Source organism: Coregonus clupeaformis, chromosome 15 (genome assembly GCF_020615455.1).
Source record: "Coregonus clupeaformis isolate EN_2021a chromosome 15, ASM2061545v1, whole genome shotgun sequence".
Classification (NCBI taxonomy): Eukaryota; Metazoa; Chordata; class Actinopteri; order Salmoniformes; family Salmonidae; genus Coregonus; species Coregonus clupeaformis.
In genome coordinates, this window is record NC_059206.1 from 20,351,483 (window position 1) to 20,374,188 (window position 22,706).

The 22,706-nt window shown below is 45.7% G+C and overlaps 1 protein-coding gene and 1 non-coding gene across 2 annotated transcripts in view; one reads left to right on the plus strand and one right to left on the minus strand.

Moving 5' to 3' along the window:
• LOC121582250 (protein kinase C-binding protein NELL1-like) overlaps positions 1–22,706 on the plus strand; it is a 604,927-nt gene that overhangs the window by 381,445 nt on the left and 200,776 nt on the right. The window lies entirely within an intron of this gene.
• On the minus strand, positions 18,744–18,818 carry trnae-uuc. Its single transcript has one exon. It is a non-coding gene; the product is annotated as a tRNA-Glu (tRNA).

Sequence of the window (22,706 nt, forward strand, 5' to 3'; positions counted from 1 at the left end):
ACCGCGCAGGGGGTTAACAATAGACAGTATCTTGAACGGTCCTATAAAACGAGGCGCCATCTTCTTCGACTCCACCTTCAATGGAAGGTCCCGTGACTTCAGCCATACCTCTTGACCAGGAGAGTAACCGGGAGCCTGGGACCGGTGACGGTTGGCTTGCCTCTGCATGTACGCCGAAGCTCGGGACAGAGCTACCCTGGCCTTCCTCCAGACCTTGAAGCAGCGGCGCATGTGGGACTGCACCGAGGGTACCGCAAGTTCCCTCTCTTGGGAAGGGAACAGGGGGAGGTTGATAACCCAGAGCACACAGAAAAGGAGACAAACCAGAGGAAGCGTTAGTCAAGGTGTTATGAGCATATTCCACCCAGGGGAGCATGGAGCTCCATGACCCAGGGTTAGACCCAGTGACACAGCGAAGTGCGGTCTCCATCTCCTGGTTCGCTCTCTCGGCTTGCCCGTTGGTCTGGGGTGATATCCAGAGGACAGGCTGGATGTAATGCCCAAAGCTTTACAGAAAGCTTTCCACACCTGGGAGACAAACTGGGGACCCCTGTCAGAGACAATATCCGTGGGTAGACCATGAGAGCGGAACACATGTTCAACCAAAATATCAGCCGTCTCTCTGGCAGTGGGCAGTTTAGGTAGGGCCAAAAAATGAGCGAACTTAGAAAAACGATCAATCACCGTAAGAATGACAGTCTTACCAGATGAGGGGGGGAAGTCCAGTGACAAAATCCATAGCGATATGCGACCAGGGCCGGCTGGGTATAGGTAGAGGTCGTAGATGACCAGCGCTGGCCTGGGTGGAGTTTTTACTTCGTGCACATACCGTACAAGCAGCAATGAAGGCTCGAGTGTCCGCCTCCATCGTGGCCCACCAGAACTTCCGTCGCACAAAGTCAAGGGTCCGCGAAACTCCAGGGTGACAGGTAAGGGGAGACGAGTGAGCCCACTGAAGTACCTGGGAGCGAGCAGACTCAGGGACAAACATCCGGTTAGGAGGACCCCTCCCAGGGTCAGCTTGATGATGTTGAGCCTGTCTAACAATCCCCACGATGTCACATGTGATGACTGCAATACTGCAGGTAGGAGGCAAAATGGGTTCAGGGTTACTACCAGTATCAACAGCCGAATGAACACGAGACAGGGCGTCAGGCTTGACGTCTGCGTGACCCAGGACGGTAAGACAGAGAAAAATTGAATCTCCCAAAAAATAGTGCCCACCTGGCTTGACGGGGGTTGAGCTGCTTCGCTGACTGGAGGTAAGCCAGATTCTTATGATCCGTCCAAACGATGAAGGGTTGTTCCGCCCCCTCCAACCAATGTCGCCACTCCTCGAGAGCCAGCTTAACGGCGAGCAGTTCACGATTTCCAACATCATAATTCCTCTCTGCCTGAGAAAGTTTCCTTGAGAGAAAAGCACAGGGATGCAGTTTGTTATCTTCAGGAGAACGTTGTGACAACACTGCACCTACCCCAGTGTCGGATGCATCCACCTCCACGACAAACTGGCGGTCGGGGTCCCGGCTGCATCAGAATGGGGAGCCGAGGCGAAGCGATGTTTCAGTTCTTCGAACGCTGATTCGGCCCCCTTCATTCCAAGCGAACGGTCGTGAGATGGAGGTGAGAGCGGTGAGTGGCGCCGCAATGCGGCTGTAGTCCTTGATGAACCTCCTATAGAAGTTCGCAAACCCCAGGAATCGTTGAAGTTGTTTGCGGGTAGAGGGAGCTGGCCAGTCCGTGACAGCAGAGATCTTAGCTGGGTCCATCCGCAGCTCCCCCTGAGCTATGATGTAACCCAAAAAGAGGTCTCAGACACATGAAATTCACATTTCTCCATCTTCACAAACAGTTTGTTCTCCAACAACCTTTGCAACACCTGGCGCACATGCAGTTCATGTTCCTGGGAGGACTCTGAGAAAATCAAGATATCATCCAGATAGACAAAAACAAACCGATTCAACATGTCCCGAAGGACATCATTGACTAGTGCCTGAAAAACAGCAGGGGCATTAGACAACCCAAAAGGCATAACCCGATACTCAAAATGTCCCAAGGGTGTGTTGAAGGCAGTCTTCCATTCATCACCCTTACGAATGCGCACCAGGTGATACGCATTACGTAGATCCAGTTTCGTAAAGATGGTAGCACCATGAAGGAGGGGAAAAGCAGAATTAATCAAAGGCAGAGAATACTTGTTCTTAATGGTGATGTTGTTAAGTCCACGGTAATCAATACAGGGTCTGAGGGTCTTATCCTTTTTAGCAACAAAAAGAATCCCGCTCCTACAGGTGACGAGGAAGGACGCATAATACCTGCCGCCAAGGAGTCCCGAATGTAGTTCTCCATAGCCTCCGTCTCCGGCCGGGAGAGATTGTACAGGCGACTGCTGGGGAGCGGGGCTCCTGGCTGGAGGTCAATGGCGCAGTCGTAAGGCCGGTGAGGAGGAAGAGAAGTAGCTCTGTGTTTGCAGAAAACGGATGCCAGGTCATGATACACGTCAGGAACAGCAGAAAGATCCATGGACTCCAGTGGAGGTTGAGGCACAGTACTGGCAGGAGTCTGAGCAGAACACAAACAATTCACATGACAAAATGTGCTCCAAGAAACAATGCTACCTGTCACCCAATCAATGTGTGGATTGTGTTTTATGAGCCAGGGGATACCAAGGACCAGGGGAGTCTGTGGGCAGTCGATAATATGGAATTGAATGTTCTCCTGATGATTTCCCGACACTCTAAGACAAACAGGAACAGTCTGATGGGTAATGCGGGTCAACAATTGTCCATTTAGACCCTTAGCCTGCAGCGGACAGTCCATAGGAACAGTCTCCAAATCCATTTGTTGAGCCCACTCTCTATCCAAAAAGCTTTCGTCGGCACCAGAGTCAATCAGCGCACTAACAGAGAAATTCTGGGACTGCCACTGGAGGGATGCCTGGAGCAGAATGCGGGGAGAAGAGGAAGAATCCGCTGCTCGGCTCACCAAAACTTCTCCCATAAATGATGAGCCGGCCCTTTTCCCGGACGAACTGGGCAGGAAGGAACGAAATGACCAGCTTCTCCACAATACAGGCAGACCCGAGCCTGAATACGACGTGCACGCTCCTCTGAGGACAACCGTGCCCGACCCACCTCCATGGCTCGGGTTCAGTGCTCCTCGTATCGACTCGGGAAGACACGGCTCTCTCCGTAGGGACGATGCAGGGAGGAGTTTGTTGATGACAGACAGGTTGCTTGGAACTAACACTCCTCTCCCGGCGGCGCTCCCGAATCCGATTATCCAACCTGATAGTGAGTGAAAGAAGATTATCCAGCGTAGGCGATTCATCATATGACACCAATTCATCCTTTAAAGTCTCAGACAAAGCATTGATGAACACTCCTTGTAATGCCTCGTCATTCCAACCACTCACTGCTGCTAAAGTCCGAAACTCCACTGCCATCTCCGCCACACTACGAACCCCCTGCCGAAGAGAAAACAACCGTTTCGCAGCCTCCTTGCCTCGTACGGGGTGGTCAAAAACCTTCCTCATCTCCGTGGTGAAGGCCACGTAAGCGTTGCAAATGTCCGACTGACTCTCCCAGACCGCGGATCCCCAGGCACGAGCGGAACCGCTAGTAGAGTTGATAAGGTAGGCAATACGGGCTCTTTCTGAGGCGTAGGTGAGGGGCTGTTGTTCAAACACTAACGAGCATTGAGTCAAAAAATCGCCACAGGTTCCCATGTTCCCGTCATAGCGCTCTGGAGCAGGAACAATAGGCTCTCTGATCTGGGCTGAAGGGGTAGTAAGGGCAGACACTTGATTGGTGAGTAATTGAACCTGATTAAGCAGCACCTGACTGTCCTCAGCAATCGTCTTAAACAGGGTATCATGTTGGCCAAGTAGAATGCCCTGATTGGCTATGGCAGTCCAAATTTGAGTGCACTCTGGGGTGGTATCCGAGTTACTGTCTGCTGGGTTCATGTTGGTCAGATCATACTGTTACGATTTAACTGGATAGAACCCAAATGCAGACAAGTACACCAAGCCAGAGAAGTTTTAACAGGTTTATTATAATGTTCAATAGTCCAGGTTTCCAATAAATGGGGAAGAGCTAGTCCAGGTTACAGGGAGGGTACAGATCCAGGTCAGGGCAGGTGTGGTACCGTAATGTCCTAGTGTCCGTGGTGAGTCCAAAGGAGAGGCCCGATAGTGGAGAGCAGGATGGTGGTGGCAGGAGTGAAGCGGAGGCAGGAGTCAGGTTCCAAATATCTGTGGCACAGGAGAAAAAGTAAATAAACAGTCCAAAAAACACAAGAGCGAAAACAGACAGGTTGAGTCGGCAGCGAGACTAACATGGTTGTCTTGACTATGATCTGACGATGAGTGGAAAGTTTGACCGGGTCTTAAAGGCTGAGGTGATTATGGTGAATGAGCTGCAGCTGGAACCCTGACTCCCGCACACCAGACTTCACTCCTGCAATCAAGGACAGACAGAGGGGAGGGGGAGAGCAGAGAGAGAGCTACCTAGCAGCAGTAGGCCTAACAGTAAGCAGCTTGGTTTGAAGAAATCAACTGTGGGAGCAATTATTAGGAAATGGAAGACATACAAGACCACTGATAATCTCCCTCGATCTGGGGCTCCACGCAAGATCTCACCCCGTGGGGTCAAAATGATCACAAGAACGGTGAGCAAAAATCCCAGAACCACACGGGGGGACGTAGTGAATGACCTGCAGAGAGCTGGGACCAAAGTAACAAAGCCTACCATCAGTAACACACTACGCCGCCAGGGACTCAAATCCTGCAGTGCAAGACGTGTCCCCCTGCTTAAGCCAGTACATGTCCAGGCCCGTCTGAAGTGCATTTGGATGATCCAGAAGAGGATTGGGAGAATGTCATATGGTCAGATGAAACCAAAATATAACTTTTTGGTAAAAACTCAACTCGTCGTGTTTGGAGGACAAAGAATGCTGAGTTGCATCCATAGAACACCATACCTACTGTGAAGCATGTGGGTGGAAACATCATGCTTTGGGGCTGTTTTTTCTGCAAAGTGACCAGGACGACTGATCCGTGTAAAGGAAAGAATGAATGGGGCCATGTATTGTGAGATTTTGAGTGAAAACCTCCTTCCATCAGCAAGGGCATTGAAGATGAAACGTGGCTGGGTCTTTCAGCATGACAATGATCCCAAACACACCGCCCGGGGCAACGAAGGAGTGGCTTCGTAAGAAGCATTTCAAGGTCTTGGAGTGGCCTAGCCAGTCTCCAGATCTCAACCCCATAGAAAATCTTTGGAGGGAGTTGAAAGTCTGTGTTGCCCAGCGACAGCCCCAAAACATCACTGCTCTAGAGGAGATCTGCATGGAGGAATGGGCCAAAATACCAGCAACAGTGTGTGAAAACCTTGTGAAGACTTACAGAAAACGTTTGACCTGTGTCATTGCCAACAAAGGGTATATAACAAAGTATTGAGAAACTTTTGTTATTGACCAAATATTTATTTTCCACCATAATTTGCAAATACATTCATTAAAAATCCTACAATGTGAATTTCTGGATTTTTTTTATCATTTTGTCTGTCATAGTTGACGTGTACCTATGATGAAAATTACAGGCCTCTCTCATCTTTTTAAGTGGGAGAACTTGCACAATTGGTGGCTGACTAAATACTTTTTCCCCCACTGTACATATATGGACGAGCGATGTCAGAGAGGCATGGACTAAGATACACTAAATCACATCCGGCTTCTTCACCAACGTCGTTTTAGAGAATTTGGCAGTACATCCAACCGGCCTCACAACTGCAGACCATGTGTAACCACAACAGCCCAGGACCTTCACATCTGGCTTCTTCACCTGCGGGATCGTCTGAGACCAGCCACCCGGACAGCTGATGAAACTGAGGAGTATTTGTCTGTAATAAAGCCCTTTTGTGGAAAAAACACTCATTCTGATTGGCTGGTCCTGGCGCCCCTGCGCGGTCATGTGAAATCCATAGATTAGGGCCTAATACCTTTATTTCAATTCACTGATTTTCTTATATGAATTGTAACTCAGTAAAATCGTTGAAATTGTTGCATGTTGCGTTTATATTTTTGTTCAGTATATTTCCTTGGCTAGTCAAGATAACTTGGCGATTGGGCATTAATTATCAAAGTTAGAAGTATCTCTGCCTTTATGTAGGGGGAGGACATGTTCCACTTTCCAAATCTTAAGGATAACACCAATTGTCAAGTAAAAAAGGTTAAAGGTTCAACAATGAGTGGGGCAGAGAGCTGTAGTAAGAAGTGGTCAAGTGAATGAGCCCCTGTGGATTTCTTTACATCGATCTTTAGTAAGGCACTTTAATACATCATAGACCCTGTGTAGCTCAGTTGGTAGAGCATGGCGCTTGCAACGCCAGGGTTGTGGGTTCAATTCTAATGGGGGGCCAGTATGAAAAAATAATGTATCCACTCACTAACTGTAAGTAGCTCTGGATAAGAGCGTCTGTTAAAATGACTAAAATGTAAAATAGACATCAAAGGGTTGAAATGAAAATAAAGTATGTGAGTTTGTTAGAGCATCAATATGTTCTGAGGTGACTGAAGGACTCCCTCTAGTGAAATGAATTACATGTTCATATACTTTCCTTTCAAACAGGTGGCCAGCTGAAGCAAAATGTTTATTTCCATTTTGTGTAGTATGGGACCAGAGGCTGTCAAAATCTGCTGGGGCAATGAGGTGGTGGAGTTTTGTTTCAAAGATTTGACAACTTTCCCGAAGTTGGCTGGATAACAACCACTCTCTGATACACAATTCAAGAAATATGTTGATTTAGCTTTTCTAGTAACTGTCATTGCTATAAGAAAACACACACCATTTGACATTTAAGTGAGGCGAGGTTGACTTTGAGCAGAGAGGCACTTGTAACACATGCCAACTAATGTTGAATACTTATCGTTACTACTGAGATTCCAATAACCAATCATATTATATTATATTGTGATATGTTTCAAAGTTGACAGCTATTACAAATCAGCTGTCAGAAGCTGCATGACGAGCTGTTTATTTTGAGCCAATCAAAACTCAATATTCTATCTTAGTACCTCTCCTAACCTCACGTTCTACACCAGTGGGTGCCAATATGTTGAAAATGAGCTAGAACAGAACGTGAAGAGCTACCGCCATTCTATGGAAGAAAAACTATGTTTCAAATCGTCGTGAGAAGTTGTATAAAACTGAACTAAAAATTGAAAACTGGATATTAACATGAAATGAAGGCAATTTCATATTTGTGTCAAGTGCAGTGTCTGGTTGGTCCTCATTACACACCACAGACCAGCAAATATTATTTACATCATCAACATAAGAATCACTACAAAACTTAATGTATGACCTCTTATACACTATATTAAGCTCAGCCTTTTGAACTTTGGTTTTCCTAGATATGGCTATTATATTGTGAGCACTACATCCGATGGATTTGGATACTGCTTTCAAACACATTTCTGCAGCATTAGTAAAGATGTGATCAATACATGTTGATGATTTCATTCCTGTGCCGTTTGTAACTACCCTGGTAGGTTGACTGATAACCTGAACCAGGTTGCAGGCACTAGTTACAGTTTGACGTTTTTTCTTAGAGTGGCAGCTTGATGAAAGCCAGTCAATTTTAACAAACTATAGTTTTGGCAAGTCAGTTAGGACATCTACTTTGTGCATGACACAAGTCATTTTTCCAACAATTGTTTACAGACCGATTATTTCACTTATAATTCACTGTATCACAATTCCAGTGGGTCAGAAGTTTACATACACTAAGTTGACTGTGCCTTTAAACAGCTTGGAAAATTCCAGAAAATGTTATCATGTCTTTAGAAGCTTCTGATAGGCTAATTGACATCATTTGAGTCAATTGGAGGTGTACCTGCCAAAACTTTAGTTTGTTAACAAGAAATTTGTGGAGTGGTTGAAAAATGAGTTTTAATGACTCCAACCTAAGTGTATGTAAACTTCCGACTTCAACTGTAGCTTGTTTTTGGTCACTGATCCAGGAATGGTTGAAGAAGTGCAACATTTACTTGGAGCTAACTCTGAAGATAGCACTACTGGGTGATTTAAAAAGTCATAGTCAGTCAATCAATAATATAATTATACTTCTAGCAAAACTGTTTATCTTTAATTTACTATCTGAGAATAGAAAGGTTAAAAACTTTTATGAAACATCACAGCACAGTTCAAAAAGATATGGCAAATAGAAGAAAAACATCCCCACAGCATGGTGCTGCCATCAGCATGCTTCAACGTAGGGATGGTGCCAGGTTTCCTCCAGACTTGACGCTTGGCATTCAGGCAAAAGAGTTCAATCTTGGTTTCAACAGACCAGAAAATCTTGTTTCTCATGGTCTGAGAGTCTATATGGGCATTTTGGCAAACTCCAAGTGCGCTGTCATGTGCCTTTTACTGAGGAGTGGCTGGTGGAGTGCTGCAGAGATGGTTGTCCTTCTGGAAGGTTCTCCCATCTCCACAGAGGGACTCTGGAGCTCTGCCAGAGTGACCATCGGGTTCTTGGTCACCTCCCTGACCAAGGCAGCTTCTCCCCCAATTACACAGTTTGGCCGGGCAGCCAGCTCTAGGAAGAGTTTTGGTGGTTCCAAACTTCTTCTATTTAAGAATAATGGAGGCCAATGTGTTCTTGGGGACCGTCAATGCTGGCAAAAAATGTTGGTACTCTTCCCCGGATCTGTACCTCAACACAATCCTGTCTCGGAGCTCTAATGACAATTCCTTCGACCTCATGGCTTGGTTTTTGCTCTGACATGCACTGTCAACTGTGGGACCTTATTTAGACAGGTGTGTGCCTTTCCAAATCATGTCCAATCAATAGAATTTCCAACAGGTGGAATCCAATCAGATTGTAGAAAGATGTCAAGGATGATCAAAGAAACAGGATGCACCTGAGCTCCATTTTGAGTGTCATAGCAAAGGGTCTGAAAACGTATGTAAATAAGGTATTTAAGATTTGTATTTCATTATACATTTGCAAAAATGTCTAACAACCTGTTTTCGCTTTGTCATTAAGGTGTATTGTGTGTAGATTGATGAGGGCATTTTAATGCATTTTGAAATAAGGCTGTAACGTAACAAAATGTGGAAAAAGTCAATGGGTCTGAATACTTTCCGAACACACAGTGCCCTCCACTATTATTGGCACCCCTGTTTAAGATGTGGTCGAGGACTTCCAAAAATGCTCCTTTTTTTTAAACAACATAGAACCCAAATGCAAAAAAAGAGAAAAATCCAACCTTTTATTTAAGTACATTACTTTGGTGGTAAAAAAAAATAATCACACATTTAGAAAAAAAATAACTTGAAATCATGTGTCCCACAATTATTGGCACCCCTAACAATTCCGCTGAAAATGTTAATTGTTTTAAAAAATATATATATATTCTGTAGTTGCTAAAGTTGGTCAGGGTATCTAGGAACTTTTATTTAGTAATTCATGACTTCCTGTTTCCCTGGGGTATAAATATGACGTGACACAGAGGCCTAATTATCTTACCCATTTGTCAACATGGCAAAGACAAGAGAACACACCATTCAAGTAAGGCAGATTTGTGTCGACCTTCATAAGTCAGGCAATGGCTACAAGAAAATAGCCACTCGCCTTAACTTGCCCGTATCTACAGTCAGAGGAATCATTAAGAAGTTTAAAACAACTGGAACAGTGACAAACAAGGCTGGAAGAGGTCCCAAGTTTATCTTGCCACAACGCACAGTGAGGAGGATGGTAAGAGAAGTACAAAAAAGTCCTAAGCTCACTGTCACAGAATTGCATCAAAGAGTGGCATCTTGGGGTCACAAAGTCTCCAAAACAACCATCAGACACTCTCTACATGCCAACAAGCTGTTTGGGAGGCATGCAAGGAAAAAGCCTTTTCTCACTAACACTCACAAACGTAAACATCTGGAGTTTGCTAAGCGGCACTGGGACTTCAACTGGGATCGTGTGCTTTGGTCAGATGAGACTAAGATTGAGCTTTTTGGCAACAAACACTCTAAGTGGGTCTGGCGTAAAACAAAAGATGAGTATGCCGAAAAGCACCTCATGCCCACCGTGAAGTATGGTGGAGGATCTGTGATGCTGTGGGCCTGTTTCTCTTCCAAAGGCCCTGGGAACCTTGTTAGGGTGCATGGCATTATGAACGCTTTGAACTACCAGGACATTTTAAATAAAAACCTGATGGCCTCTGCCAGAAAGCTGAAGATGGGTCGTCATTGGGTCTTTCAGCAGGATAATGATCCAAAACATGTGGCAAGATCTACACAAAAATGGTTCAGCAGTCACAAACTCAAGGTCCTCCCATGGCCATCTCAGTCCCCAGACCTCAACCCAATCGAAAACCTGTGGGGCGAGCTAAAGAGGAGAGTGCATAAGAGAGGACCCAGGACACTGGATGATCTAGAAAGATTGTGCAAAGAAGAATGGTCAAAGATCCCTCTCTCTGTGTTCTCCAATCTTGTGAAATGTTATAGGAGGAGATTAAGTGCTGTCTTGTTGGCAAAAGGGGGTTGTACAAAGTATTAACATCAGGGGTGCCAATAATTGTGGGACACATGATTTCAAGTTTTTTTTTTCTAAATGTGTGATTATTTTTTTTACCTCCAATGTAATGTACTTAAATAAAAGGTTGGATTTTTCTCTTTTTTTGCATTTGGGTTCTATGTTGTTTAAAAAAAAAGGAGAATTTTTGGAAGTCCTCGACCAAATCTTAAACAGGGGTGCCAATAATTGTGGAGGGCACTATATATATATATATACAGTTGAAGTCTGAAGTTTATATACACCTAGGTTGCAGTCATTAAAACTCGTTTTTCAGCCATTCCACAAATGTTGTGTTAACAAACTAAAGTTTTGGCAAGTCGGTTAGGACATCTACGTTGTGCATGACACAGGTAATTTTTCCAACAATTGTTTACAGACAGATTATTTCACTTATAATTCACTGTATCACAATTCCAGTGGGTCAGAAGTTTACATACACTAAGTTGACTGTGCCTTTAAACAGCTTGGAAAATTCCAGAAAATGATGTCATAGCTTTAGAAGCTTTTGATAGGCTAATTGACATCATTTGAGTCAATTTGAGGTGTACCTGTGGATGTATTTCAAGGCCTACCTTCAAACTCAGTGCCTCTTTGCTTGACATCATGGGAAAATCAAAACAAATCAGCCAAGACCTCTGAAAAAAAATGGTAGACCTCCACAAGTCTGGTTCATCCTTGGGAGCAATTTCCAAACGGCTGAAGGTACCACGTTCATCTGTACAAACAATAGTATGCAAGTATAAACACCACGCAGCCGTCATACCGCTCAGGAAGGAGATGCGCTCTGTCTCATAGAGATGAACGTACTTTGGTGCGAAAAGTGCAAATCAATCCCAGAACAACAGCAAAAGACCTTGTGAAGATGCTGGAGGAAACAGGTACAAAAGTATCTATATCCACAGTAAAACGAGTCCAATATCAACATAACCTGAAAGGCTGCTCAGCAAGGAGAAGCCACTGCTCCAAAACCGCCATAAAAAAGCCAGACTACGGTTTGCAACTGCACATGGGGTCAAAGATCGTACTTTTTGGAGAAACGTCCTCTGGTCTGATGAAATAAAAATGGAACCGTTTGGCCATAATGACCATCGTTATGTTTGGAGGGAAAAGGGGGTCGCTTGCAAGCCGAAGAACACCATCCCAACCGTGAAGAACGGGGGTGGCAGCATCATGCTGTGGGGGTGCTTTGCTGAAGGAGGGACTGGTGCACTTCACAAAATAGATGGCATCATGAGGAAGGAAAAATATGTGGATATATTGAAGCAACACCTCAAGACATCAGTCAGGAAGTTAAAGCTTGGTCACAAATGGGTCTTCCAAATGGACAATGACCCCAAGCATACTTCCAAAGTTGTGGCATAATGGTTTAAGGACAACAAAGTCAAGGTATTGGAGTGGCCATCACAAAGCCCTGACCTGAATCCTACAGAAAATGTGTGGGCAGAACTGAAAAAGCGTGTGCGAACAAGGAGGCCTACAAAACTGACTCAGTTACACCAGCTCTGTCAGGAGGAAAGGGCCTAAATTCACCCAACTTATTGTGGGAAGCTTGTGGAAGGCTACCCGAAACATTTGACCCAAGTTAAACAATTTAAAGGCAATGCTACCAAATACTAATTGAGTGTATGCAAACTTCTGACCCACTAGGAATGTAATGAAATAAATAAAAGCTGAAATAAATAATTATCTCTACTATTATTCAGACATTTCACATTCTTAAAATAAAGTGGTGATCCGAACTGACCTAAGACAGGGAATTTCTACTAGGATTAAATGTCAGGAATTGTAAAAAACTGAGGTTAAATGTATTTGGCTAAGGTGTATGTAAACTTCCGACTTCAACTGTATACACTACCAGTCAAAAGTTTGGACACACCTACTCATTTAAGGTATTTTCTTTATTTTTACATTGTAGCATAATAGTGAAGACATCACAACTATGAAATAACACATATGGAATCATGTAGTAACCAAAAATATATTTTAAATTTGAGATTCTTCAAAGTGGCCACCCTTTGCCTTAATGACAGCTTTGCACACTCTTGGCATTCTGTCAACCAGCTTCATGGGGTAGTCACCTGGAATGCATTTCAGTTAACAGGTTTGCCTTCTTAAAAGTTAATTTGTGGAATTTCTTTCCTATTAATGTGTTTGAGCCAATCAGTTGTATTGTGACAAGGTAGGGGGGACAACAGTCCAACAAGCAAAGAGAGACAACAGTCCAACATTTCTTTAAGACGTGAAGGTCAGTCAATACAGAACATGTCAAGAACTTTGAAAGTCTCTTCAAGTGCAGTCTCAAAAACCATCAAGCGCTATGATGAAACTGGCTTTCATTAGGACCGCCACAGGAATGGAAGACACAGAGTTACCTCTGCTTAAAGGTTAAGTTCATTAGAGTTACCAGCCTCAGAAATTGCATCCCAAATAAATGCTTCACAGAGTTCAAGTCACAGACACATCTCAACATCAACTGTTCAGAGGGGACTTTGTGAATTAGGCATTCATGGTCGAATTGCTACGAAGAAACCACTACTAATGGACACCAATAAGAAGAAGAGACCTGATTGGGCCAAGAAACATGAGCAGTGGACATTAGACCAGTGGAAATGTGTCCTTTGGTCTGGAGTCCAAATAGTTCCAACCGCCATGTGAGACTCAGTAGGTGAACGGATGATCTCCGCATGTGTGGTTCCCACGGTGAATCATAGAGGAGGAGGTGTGATGGTGTGGGTGTGCTTTGCTGGTGACACTGTCGGTGATTTATTTAGAATTCAAGGCACACTTAACCAGCATGGCTAAGACAGCATTCTGCAGCGATACGCCATCCCATCTGATTTGCGCTTAGTGAGACTATCATTTGTTTTTCAACAGGACAATGACCCAACACACCTCCAGGCTGTGTAAGGGCTATTTGATCAAGAAGGAGAGTGATGGAGTGCTGCATCAGATGACCTGGCCTCCACAATCACCCGACCTCAACCCAATTGAGATGGTTTGGGATGAGTTGGACCGCAGAGTGCAGGAACAGCAGCCAACAAGTGCTCAGCATATGTGGGAACTCCTTCAAGACTGTTGGAAAAGCATTCCAGGTGAAGCTGGTTGAGAGAATGCCAAGAGTGTCATCAAGGCAAAGGGTGGCTACTTTGAAGAATCTCAAATATAAAATGTGTTTAACACTTTTTTGGTTACTACATGATTCCATATGTGTTATTTCATAGTTTTGATGTCTTCACTATTATTCTATAATGAGTAGGTGTGTCCAACGTTTTTACTGGTACTGTATGTCTATATATATATATATATATATATATATATATATATATATATATATATATATATATATATATATATATATATATATATATGTATTATATATACAGTATATAAAGTCTCTCAGCAAGAAAAGAAACGTCCCTTTTTCAGGACCCTGTCTTTCAGAGATAATTTGTAAAAATCCAAATAACTTCACAGATCTTCATTGTAAAGGGTTTAAACACTGTTTCCCATGCTTGTTCAATGAACCATAAACAATTAATGAACATGCACCCGTGGAACGGTCGTTAAGACACTAACAGCTTACAGACGGTAGACAATTAAGGTCACAGTTATGAAAACTTAGGACACGAAAGAGGCCTTTCTACTGACTCTGAAATACACCAAAAGAAAGATGCCCAGGGTCCCTGCTCATCTGCGTGAGCGTGCCTTAGGCATCCTGCAAGGAGGCATGAGGACTGCAGTTGTGGCCAGGGCAATACATTGCAATGTCCGTACTGTGAGACGCCTAAGACAGAGCTACAGGGAGACAGGACGGACAGCTGATCGTCCTCGCAGTGGCAGACCACGTGTAACAACACCTGCACAGGATCGGTACATCCGAACATCACACCTGCGAGACAGGTACAGGATGGCAACAACAACTGCCAGAGTAACACCAGGAACGCACAATCCCTCCATCATTACTCAGACTGTCTGCAATAGGCTGAGAGAGGCTGGACTGAGGGCTTGTAGGCCTGTTGTAACAACGTCGCCTGTGGGCACAAACCCACTGTCGCTGGACCAGACAGGACTGGCAAAAAGTGTTCTTCACTGACGAGTCACGGTTTTGTCTCACCAGGGGTGATGGTCGGATTTGCGTTTATCGTAGAAATATTTACACATGTTAAGTTTGCTGAAAATAAACACTGTTTCTTTTTTTGCTGAGTTTATATATATATATATATTTATATTAGATCCGGATATCCAATAAACAATCAAATCATATATATTGCTTAGTGGTGCTCTCTGTTGCGTTTTGGCGAATGAAAAAACATAAGTGACTATTCAGCTTCAGCTAACCATCTTAAAATCTCATTAGAATTGAGGAGGTGTTTTTGGTGTAAAAGTAACGTTATAGGTCTACTATGATATGCTATTATATTCGGTTCTGTTATGTAAAATGCAAAAGAATCCTTGCGAGACATTGATTCATCTTTGATCTAACTTTACTAAACGAGCACCATTGTGAGACGTGATAATCTTCTATTTGTTATAATAATGTAGGCTCGGCCCTAATTTATGTGGTCTCTGACACCTGGAGTTGCATGGCAAATGGTCCAGGAACAAAGGACAATGCCCAAGGACTAGCCATCCCTTCCCCCTCTGAGGGGCCAAAATGTATGTCTCTGTAACAGTATCCAGAGGACTTACTATTGTGATAGAATAATGCTATAGTGTCCATCTATCTGAAACGTATGCACTGAGGATAACTCTGACGCTGTCTATATGGATGTATGATTTGTGTGGTAACTTGTATCTTTACATGGTGAACTCTAAATTACTCTCAGTGGTTTTATTGTCCTCTCAGGAATTCTGTCTTATTTACATACAGTAGGTCCCATCCCCCACACAAACTTATGCTGTGACACCCTTTGGAGATTGGGCCTTGGAGTGTTAAGGTTACTGTAAACTTGGTACCGTTTGATTGGTCAATGGTGGTTGGTTTTGGGTTGAAAGGTTACACCTTCAGATTTTATAAATGGAATGAAATGCCTCTCTTATCCTGTATCCAGTCAATGGATGAAGGTTGTATGATCAATTCTCATTTCCTAGGCTTCTAGGCCTCTTTGTCTTATAAGTTAACCTTAGGATCTATATGCTTAGAATAATGCCTTGTAATGCTTGTTAATGCCTTGTAACTTAAGTATTATAGCTTGTATGTGAATCCATTCATTTTACAAAGTAATTAAATACACTTGTATTTAGAATTCCATTTTCAGACATTTCTTCATTGCCTATTACTGTAGCTCATCCATAGTCTCTTGCATATTGCTAATTATCTTTATGGAGTCACTTACACATTTTAATAGACTAATTGCTTAGTCTTATTACAAGTCACGTGACGTATATATAATATACTGTATATTCACATATAACATTTTACTGCCCACTACATAATAATAATGTGATGAGTAGGACTATTAGGCATATAGGCAACAGATCTTGATTAGTGTTATTTTGAACGATGGGAGCGACCTTCATGGCACTAAAAGGTCAGCACCACTTTAGCATTGTCAATGTTAGTTGTGCCTGTTCGTGCGCTCTTGATTGCTTGTGTTGGATAAAAAAAGGTTGCAGCAATTTTTTGTAGACTGACAGACGTGTGACAGCACATGTTTTGCAGCCCAGCTTACCTTCTTTACAATCTATCCATGGGTATGCTTCCTGTTTGTTCCTTCACATACTGTTTGTCCATACATCAGCCAGTGGAGGCTCCTCAGAGGAGGAAGGGGAGGACCATCCTCCTCAGTGAATTTAATCAAAATAAAATAGTGAAACATTAAAAAAGTTATCCTTTTTAGATAAAACTATAATAAATATATTCACGTAACCAAATAATTGATTAAAACACACTGTCTTGCAATGAAGGTCTACAGTAGCCTCAGCAGCACTCTGTAGGGTAGCATGATGGTGTAGCCGGAGGACAGCTAGCTTCTATCCTGCTTTGGGTATATTGACTTCAATACAAAACCTAGGAGGCTTATGGTTCTCACCCCCATCCATAGGCTTACACAGTAATTATGACAACTTTCAGAAGACGTCCTCCAACCTATCAGAGCTCTTGCAGCATGAACTGACATGTTGTCCATCCCAATCAAAGGATCAGAGAATGAATCTAGTACTGAAAGCTTAAGCTACAGCTAGCTTGCACTGCAGTACATACAATGTGGCAGTTGACTCAAAGAGAGAGAAAGACAATAGTTGAACATTTTTGAACAAATTAATTTCTTCCAAAATTAAGGAGAAGCAAGAGAGAGAGGGAGAGAGAGAGAGAGCTATATTTCGTAGTATATATTTTTTTTACTTTCACTTACTTAGCTAGTGTCAAATGCAGCTAGCTAGTTTAGCCTACTCAAACACCCGATTCAAACAGAGAGGGACTGTCACGCCCTGACTTATGGGACTCTAGTATGTTGAGTCAGGGTGTGGAGTTCTATGTTGTTATTTCTATGTTCTCATTCTAGGTTGTGTGTTTCTATGTTTGGTCGGGTGTGATTCCCAATCAGAGGCAGCTGTCGCTCGTTGTTTCTGATTGGGGATCATACTTATGTAGCCTGTTGGCAATCAGTTGTTGTGGGATCTTGTTCCGTGTAGAAGCTTGTATTGTGTTTAGCCTGAGGACTTCACGGTACGTTGTTTTGTTCGTGTGTTTATCGTTAATATAAACATGTATGCATTTCACGCTGCGCCTTGGTCTGACCTGTCCTTCAACGAACGTGACAGGGACGATATGTTAGCTAGCTGGCTATGGCTATCCAACACTGGAACTCTTCCAAGTCAAGGTAAGCTTTTGTTTTTTATTAGTTTATTGGCACTTGTGTAACTGCTAAACTGATTGCTGCTGACTACACTGTACTGCATGATTGTAGCGGGTTTACTAACGCGTTAGTTACAATATAGTAACTATTTTGACTATGACATGACAACGATGTAGGCTGTGTGTAGCGGTTAGCAGTCATGATATGAAGGTTTGGCTTGGAAAGGTTTTTTTCACCTACCGACAGCTGATGTGTTGTGCACTGAAGTCCACAAGCGAATGGAAAAGGTGAGAGCATAGATCGATGTGAGGAGGAATTATATATACAACGAGCTGTTTGTATGTGTCTGGTATGAAAGAGAACTGTGCTTGCATGTGATCAGGGGTGTATTCATTGAACCAATTCTGTTGAAAAATGTTTCTTCAACGTAAGCAAACGGAACGAAACGGGGATAAACATACCTGAATTTGTCCAGTAGAAACTCTCCTTTGCAACTGTTGGACTAATGATTACACCTAGGTGCAGGCAAGAGTGTGCAAGGCGGTACTAAATATGTCACTGTCTGTCACCTTGATTTAAAAAAAATATCTTGATCTGTGATCTGTAGCAACCTCATGATGGGTGCACGGAAAATGTGAATATCATGTAGTACCCTAACCTGTCGATGTTACATTGAGCAGGGTGAATGGAATTTGAATGACAGACATCCAATATGCTGTAATAGAAATAAGGCCATGTTCATAAAAAAAAAGAATAATCCTCCCTTACCTTAAATGGCACTGATATCAGCGCATGGTAGCAGGCCTATTAGTACCGTGGTGGAGGTACCAGCTGCGCGGAGAGGAGCTGTCCTGTCATCTGAGGGAACCGAGGTAGATGAGGTAGTGGTGGGATTGGTAGCTGAGGACGTGTTGGGATCGGTAGTCGAGGTGTTGGCATAGGTACAGTAGCTGAGGTGGTGTAATCGGGAGTTGTCAGTGTTACGGAGATCGGGCCTGGACCCGGGGACTGGGAGGGAGCCATCAATGTCAAGGTCGTGGTGGGGGCTGCCATGCTCAGCCAGGTCGTCCATCGATGTCTGAGGATGTCGGGAGATGATGTGGAAAGCGGCCACTAGGGGTAAGAGTCACTGGCCTCTACCTCTGATTCCAAAGGTTGCAAGCTGAATCCAGCGATAGAAAGTTGTTTTTGATATTTATGTTTTAAGCCTATCCCAAACCTTAACCCTTATCTTAACCATTCAGAGTTAATGCCTAAATTTAACCCTAACCTTAAAAATGTTGCGTTAATGCCTAAACTTTTAGTCATTTAGCAGACGCTCTTATGCAGAGCGACTTACAGTTAGTGAGTGCATACATTTTCATACTGCCCCCCCGTGGGAATCGAACCCACAACCCTGACGTTGAAAGCGCCATGCTCTACCAACTGAGCTACACGGGGCCACCTTAACCTTAAACACTTCTAAATTTGACATTTGGAACAACTTCTAAATTTGATGGTTGAGATACATGGATGGACATCTAATTCTGAAATGAGACTGAGAGCTGGTAGGCCATGCTAGTAGCCAGGTCAGATGAGGAAGGAGCTGGATCAGGATCTTCACCTGTGTCAACTTGCTGGCTGTTGTTTGTGTTTTTGTTAGGCCCATTGGTGGTGATAGTTGTGCAGCTTTTGCAACAACAACATCAAAGAATACACCAATGCTTGTTTGTTTTGTTGCCGTTGTGTCTATGACAGCTAGCCAGCTGTCAAAATGTTTTGCCTCTGCTAAACGTGCAGGATAATGATGACTAAATCTAAGGATCTTTTTTCAGTGTTCTGATTAGCCAAAGTGGCCAAGCCTCTGATGGGCTTCCACATTGCACACGTAGCCTAGAGTTCTTCAACATTCACTCCACCACCAGAGAGAAGACTGGGAAGAAACCACAATTTCCCTACCTCTAGGCTGCTAAACATATTTATTTGTTTTTTCATTGAATTTTAGTGGTAATTAAATATAATTACATTTTCCAGAAATAATTTGACCAGCTCTGTAAATTCTCAAGTTGAAAAAGGTGATGGAGCGCCACTCCCACGTGCTCCCCCAGCACTACACACCTGGTCCCCTATCTCTGTGTCCTGTCATTCTGTCCTAAATAGTCCTGCACTGTCTGATGTCTTGTCCCCCTGTGTCCTGTCCTCCTGTCCCCCTCATTCCTATTCCTCTGTCCTCTCCTCAGAAATTGTAATGCTCTAGAGCTAGAACGGGACATAGCTGAACATAGACCACACCACAAGGCTTCCAAGGACATCTTGTCCCAAATGGCAACCTATTCCCTATGTAGTGCACTATAGGAATAGGGTGCCATTTGGGAGGCAACCCTTGGCTTTCTCACTGGCCTCTTCTCCAAACTGTTAACTACGCAAACAATTTGAGGGAATAATTATCTTGTTCCACTGGGTGGGTAATGAGAGAGCAATTAGGGACATCAGTCATCTCCACTTAGCCAGCCACTGCCCTTGGCTTGGCCCGAACGAACACACACACACACATGCACGCGTGCAGGCTCACATAGGCTCACATACGTATACACACACACAGGCAGGCCCACGTATGTACATGTGACACTCTGGCTCCATGGACTTTGATATTTGAGCCAGGGTTGTTCATTGTCATTGGTTTGGGTGTATTTCATTTGGTGGTGTTGGGGATGGGTGAGTTTCATTTTGTTTGTGTCTAGTGGTGATTGGTCTATGACTCCCAATCGGAGGTAACGAGTGTCAGCTGTCGGCTCGTTATCTCTGATTGGGAGCCATATATATTCTGTGTGTTTTCTCCTTTGTTTTGTGGGTTATTGTTCCAGTGTTGTATGTTCTGTCGGTGTCACAGAGGACTTCACGTATCGTCATTTGTTGTTTTTTCGTGGTTGCTTTTATTAAATAAAGTCATCATGTTCACTCCACGCGCTGCGTATTGGTCCGCTCCTTCAGACGATCGTGACAGAATAACCCACCAAAAAAGGACCAAGCAGCGCGTCCAGGAGCAAAGGGTCTGGACATGGGAGGAACTGTTGGACGGTAAAGGGTCCTGGACGTGGGAAGAAATCCTGGACGGCATGGATCGCCGTCCATGGAGCGAAACAGAGGAGAGGCGACGGAGAGAGGAGCAACGGCGTCGGCAGAGCCAACGTCGGAAGGACGAGAGGCAACCCCAAGAAATTTTTGGGGGGCACATGGCTTGGGCGACGGAGCAGCAGGAGGCTGCCACAAGGCAGAGTCAGAGGGCTGCCAGGTTAAGGGGGCTGACGGAGGCAGAGAAGGGACGGATTCAGTGGGCTACCAGGTCAAGGGGGCTACTGGGTAAAGCAGGGAAGGAAGGTGTTGAGGCACGGCGTGAGGTACTGGGGTGTGTAACCAGTTCGGTCCGGCCCGTTCCTAGTCCCGAGGTGCAGCCAGTAGTGTGTGTTCCCCGTACGGTACGGCCTGTTCCGGTCCCTCGCACTAAGAGTAAGGTGCGCGTCGCCAGCCCGGTTCGGCCTGTTCCTGCCATACGCACCAAGTATGCGGTGCGCGTCGCCAGCTCAGCCCGGCCTGTTCCTACTCCACGCACCAGGGATACGGTGCGCTTCGCCAGCCCAGCCCGGCCTGTTCCTACTCCACGCACCAGGGATACGGTGCGCTCGCCAGCCCAGCCCGGCCTGTTCCTACTCCACGCACCAGGGATACGGTGCGCCGCCAGCCCGGCCCGGCCTGTTCCGGCCACTCGCACCAGGGATACGGTGCGCGTCGCCAGCCCCGCCCCGGCCTGTTCCTGCTCTCCGCACTAGGCGTGAGGTGAGTCCCCAGGGTCCAGCATGCCCTGTTCCGGCTCCCCGCACTAGGCGTTATGGGAGTCCCCAGGGTCCAGCATGCCCTGTTCCGACTCCCCCGCACTAGCCCTGAGATGCGTGTCCTCAGCCCGGTACCTCCAGTTCCGGCACCACGCATCAGGCCTACGGTGCGTCCCCCAGGGCCAAGCATGCCCTGTTGCTGCTTCCCGCACTAGCCCTGAGATGCGTGTCCTCAGCCCGGTACCTCCAGTTCCGGCACCACTCATCAGGCCTACGGTGCGTCCCCAGGGTCCAGCATGCCCTGTTGCTTCTCCCCGCACTAGCCCTGAGATGCGTGTCCTCAGCCCGGTACCTCCTGTTCCGGCACCACGCACCAGGCCTACGATGCGCCTCAGACGGCCAGAGTCTGCCGTCTGCCCAACGGGGCCTGAACTGCCCGTCTGCCCAAAGCCTGCAAAGCCGCCCGTCTGCCATGAGCCATCAGAGCCGTCCGCCAGACCGGAGCCGCTAGAGCCTTCCGCCAGACAGGATCAGCCAGAGCCTTCCGCCAGACAGGATCAGCCAGAGCCTTCTGCCAGACAGGATCAGCCAGAGCCTTCTGCCAGACAGGATCAGCCAGAGCCTTCTGCCAGACAGGATCAGCCAGAGCCTTCCGCCAGACAGGATCAGCCAGATCCGTCAGTCGGCCATGAGCAGCCAGATCCGTCCAGTCGGCCACGAGCAGCCAGATCCGTCAGCCAGCCATGAGCAGCCAGATCCGTCAGCCAGCCATGAGCAGCCAGATCCGTTAGCCAGCCATGAGCAGCCAGATCCGTTAGCCAGCCATGAGCAGCCAGTTCCGTCAGCCAGCCATGAGCCGTCCAGCCAGGATCCGCCAGAGCCGTCCAGCCAGGATCCGCCAGAGCCGTCCAGCCGGGATCCGCCAGAGCCGTCCAACCGGGATCCGTCAGAGCCGTCCAGCCAGGATCCGCCAGCCAGCCAGGATCCGCCAGAGCCAGCCAGCCAGGATCCGCCATTTAGTCAGGTGCTGCCCCTTAGCTCGGTGTTGCTCCTTATCCTGTTGCTGTCCCTTATCCTGGTGCTGTCCCTTAGCCTGGTACTGCCCCTTAGTCCGGTACTGCCCCTTAGTCCGGTACTGCCCCGTAGTCCGGTGCTGCCCCCTTAGTCCGGTGCTGCCCCTTAGCCCGGTGCTGCCCCTTGTCCCGGTGCTGCCCCTTATCCCGGTGCTGCCCCTTATCCCGGTGCTGCCCCTTAGGCCGATGCTGCCCCTTAGTCCGGTGTTGCCCCTTAGTCCAGGTGGGGTTAGTTGGAGGGTGGTCATTGGGAGGAGGCTACCGAAGCAGGTTGTGACTGTGGTGGGGTGGGGATCACGACCGGGGCCAGAGCCGCCACCGTGGACAGACGCCCACCCAGACCCTCCCCTAGTCCTGATATTGGTGCGCCCGGAGTTCGCACCTTTAGGGGGTACTGTGACACTCTGGCTCCATGGACTTTGATATTTGAGCCAGGGTTGTTCATTG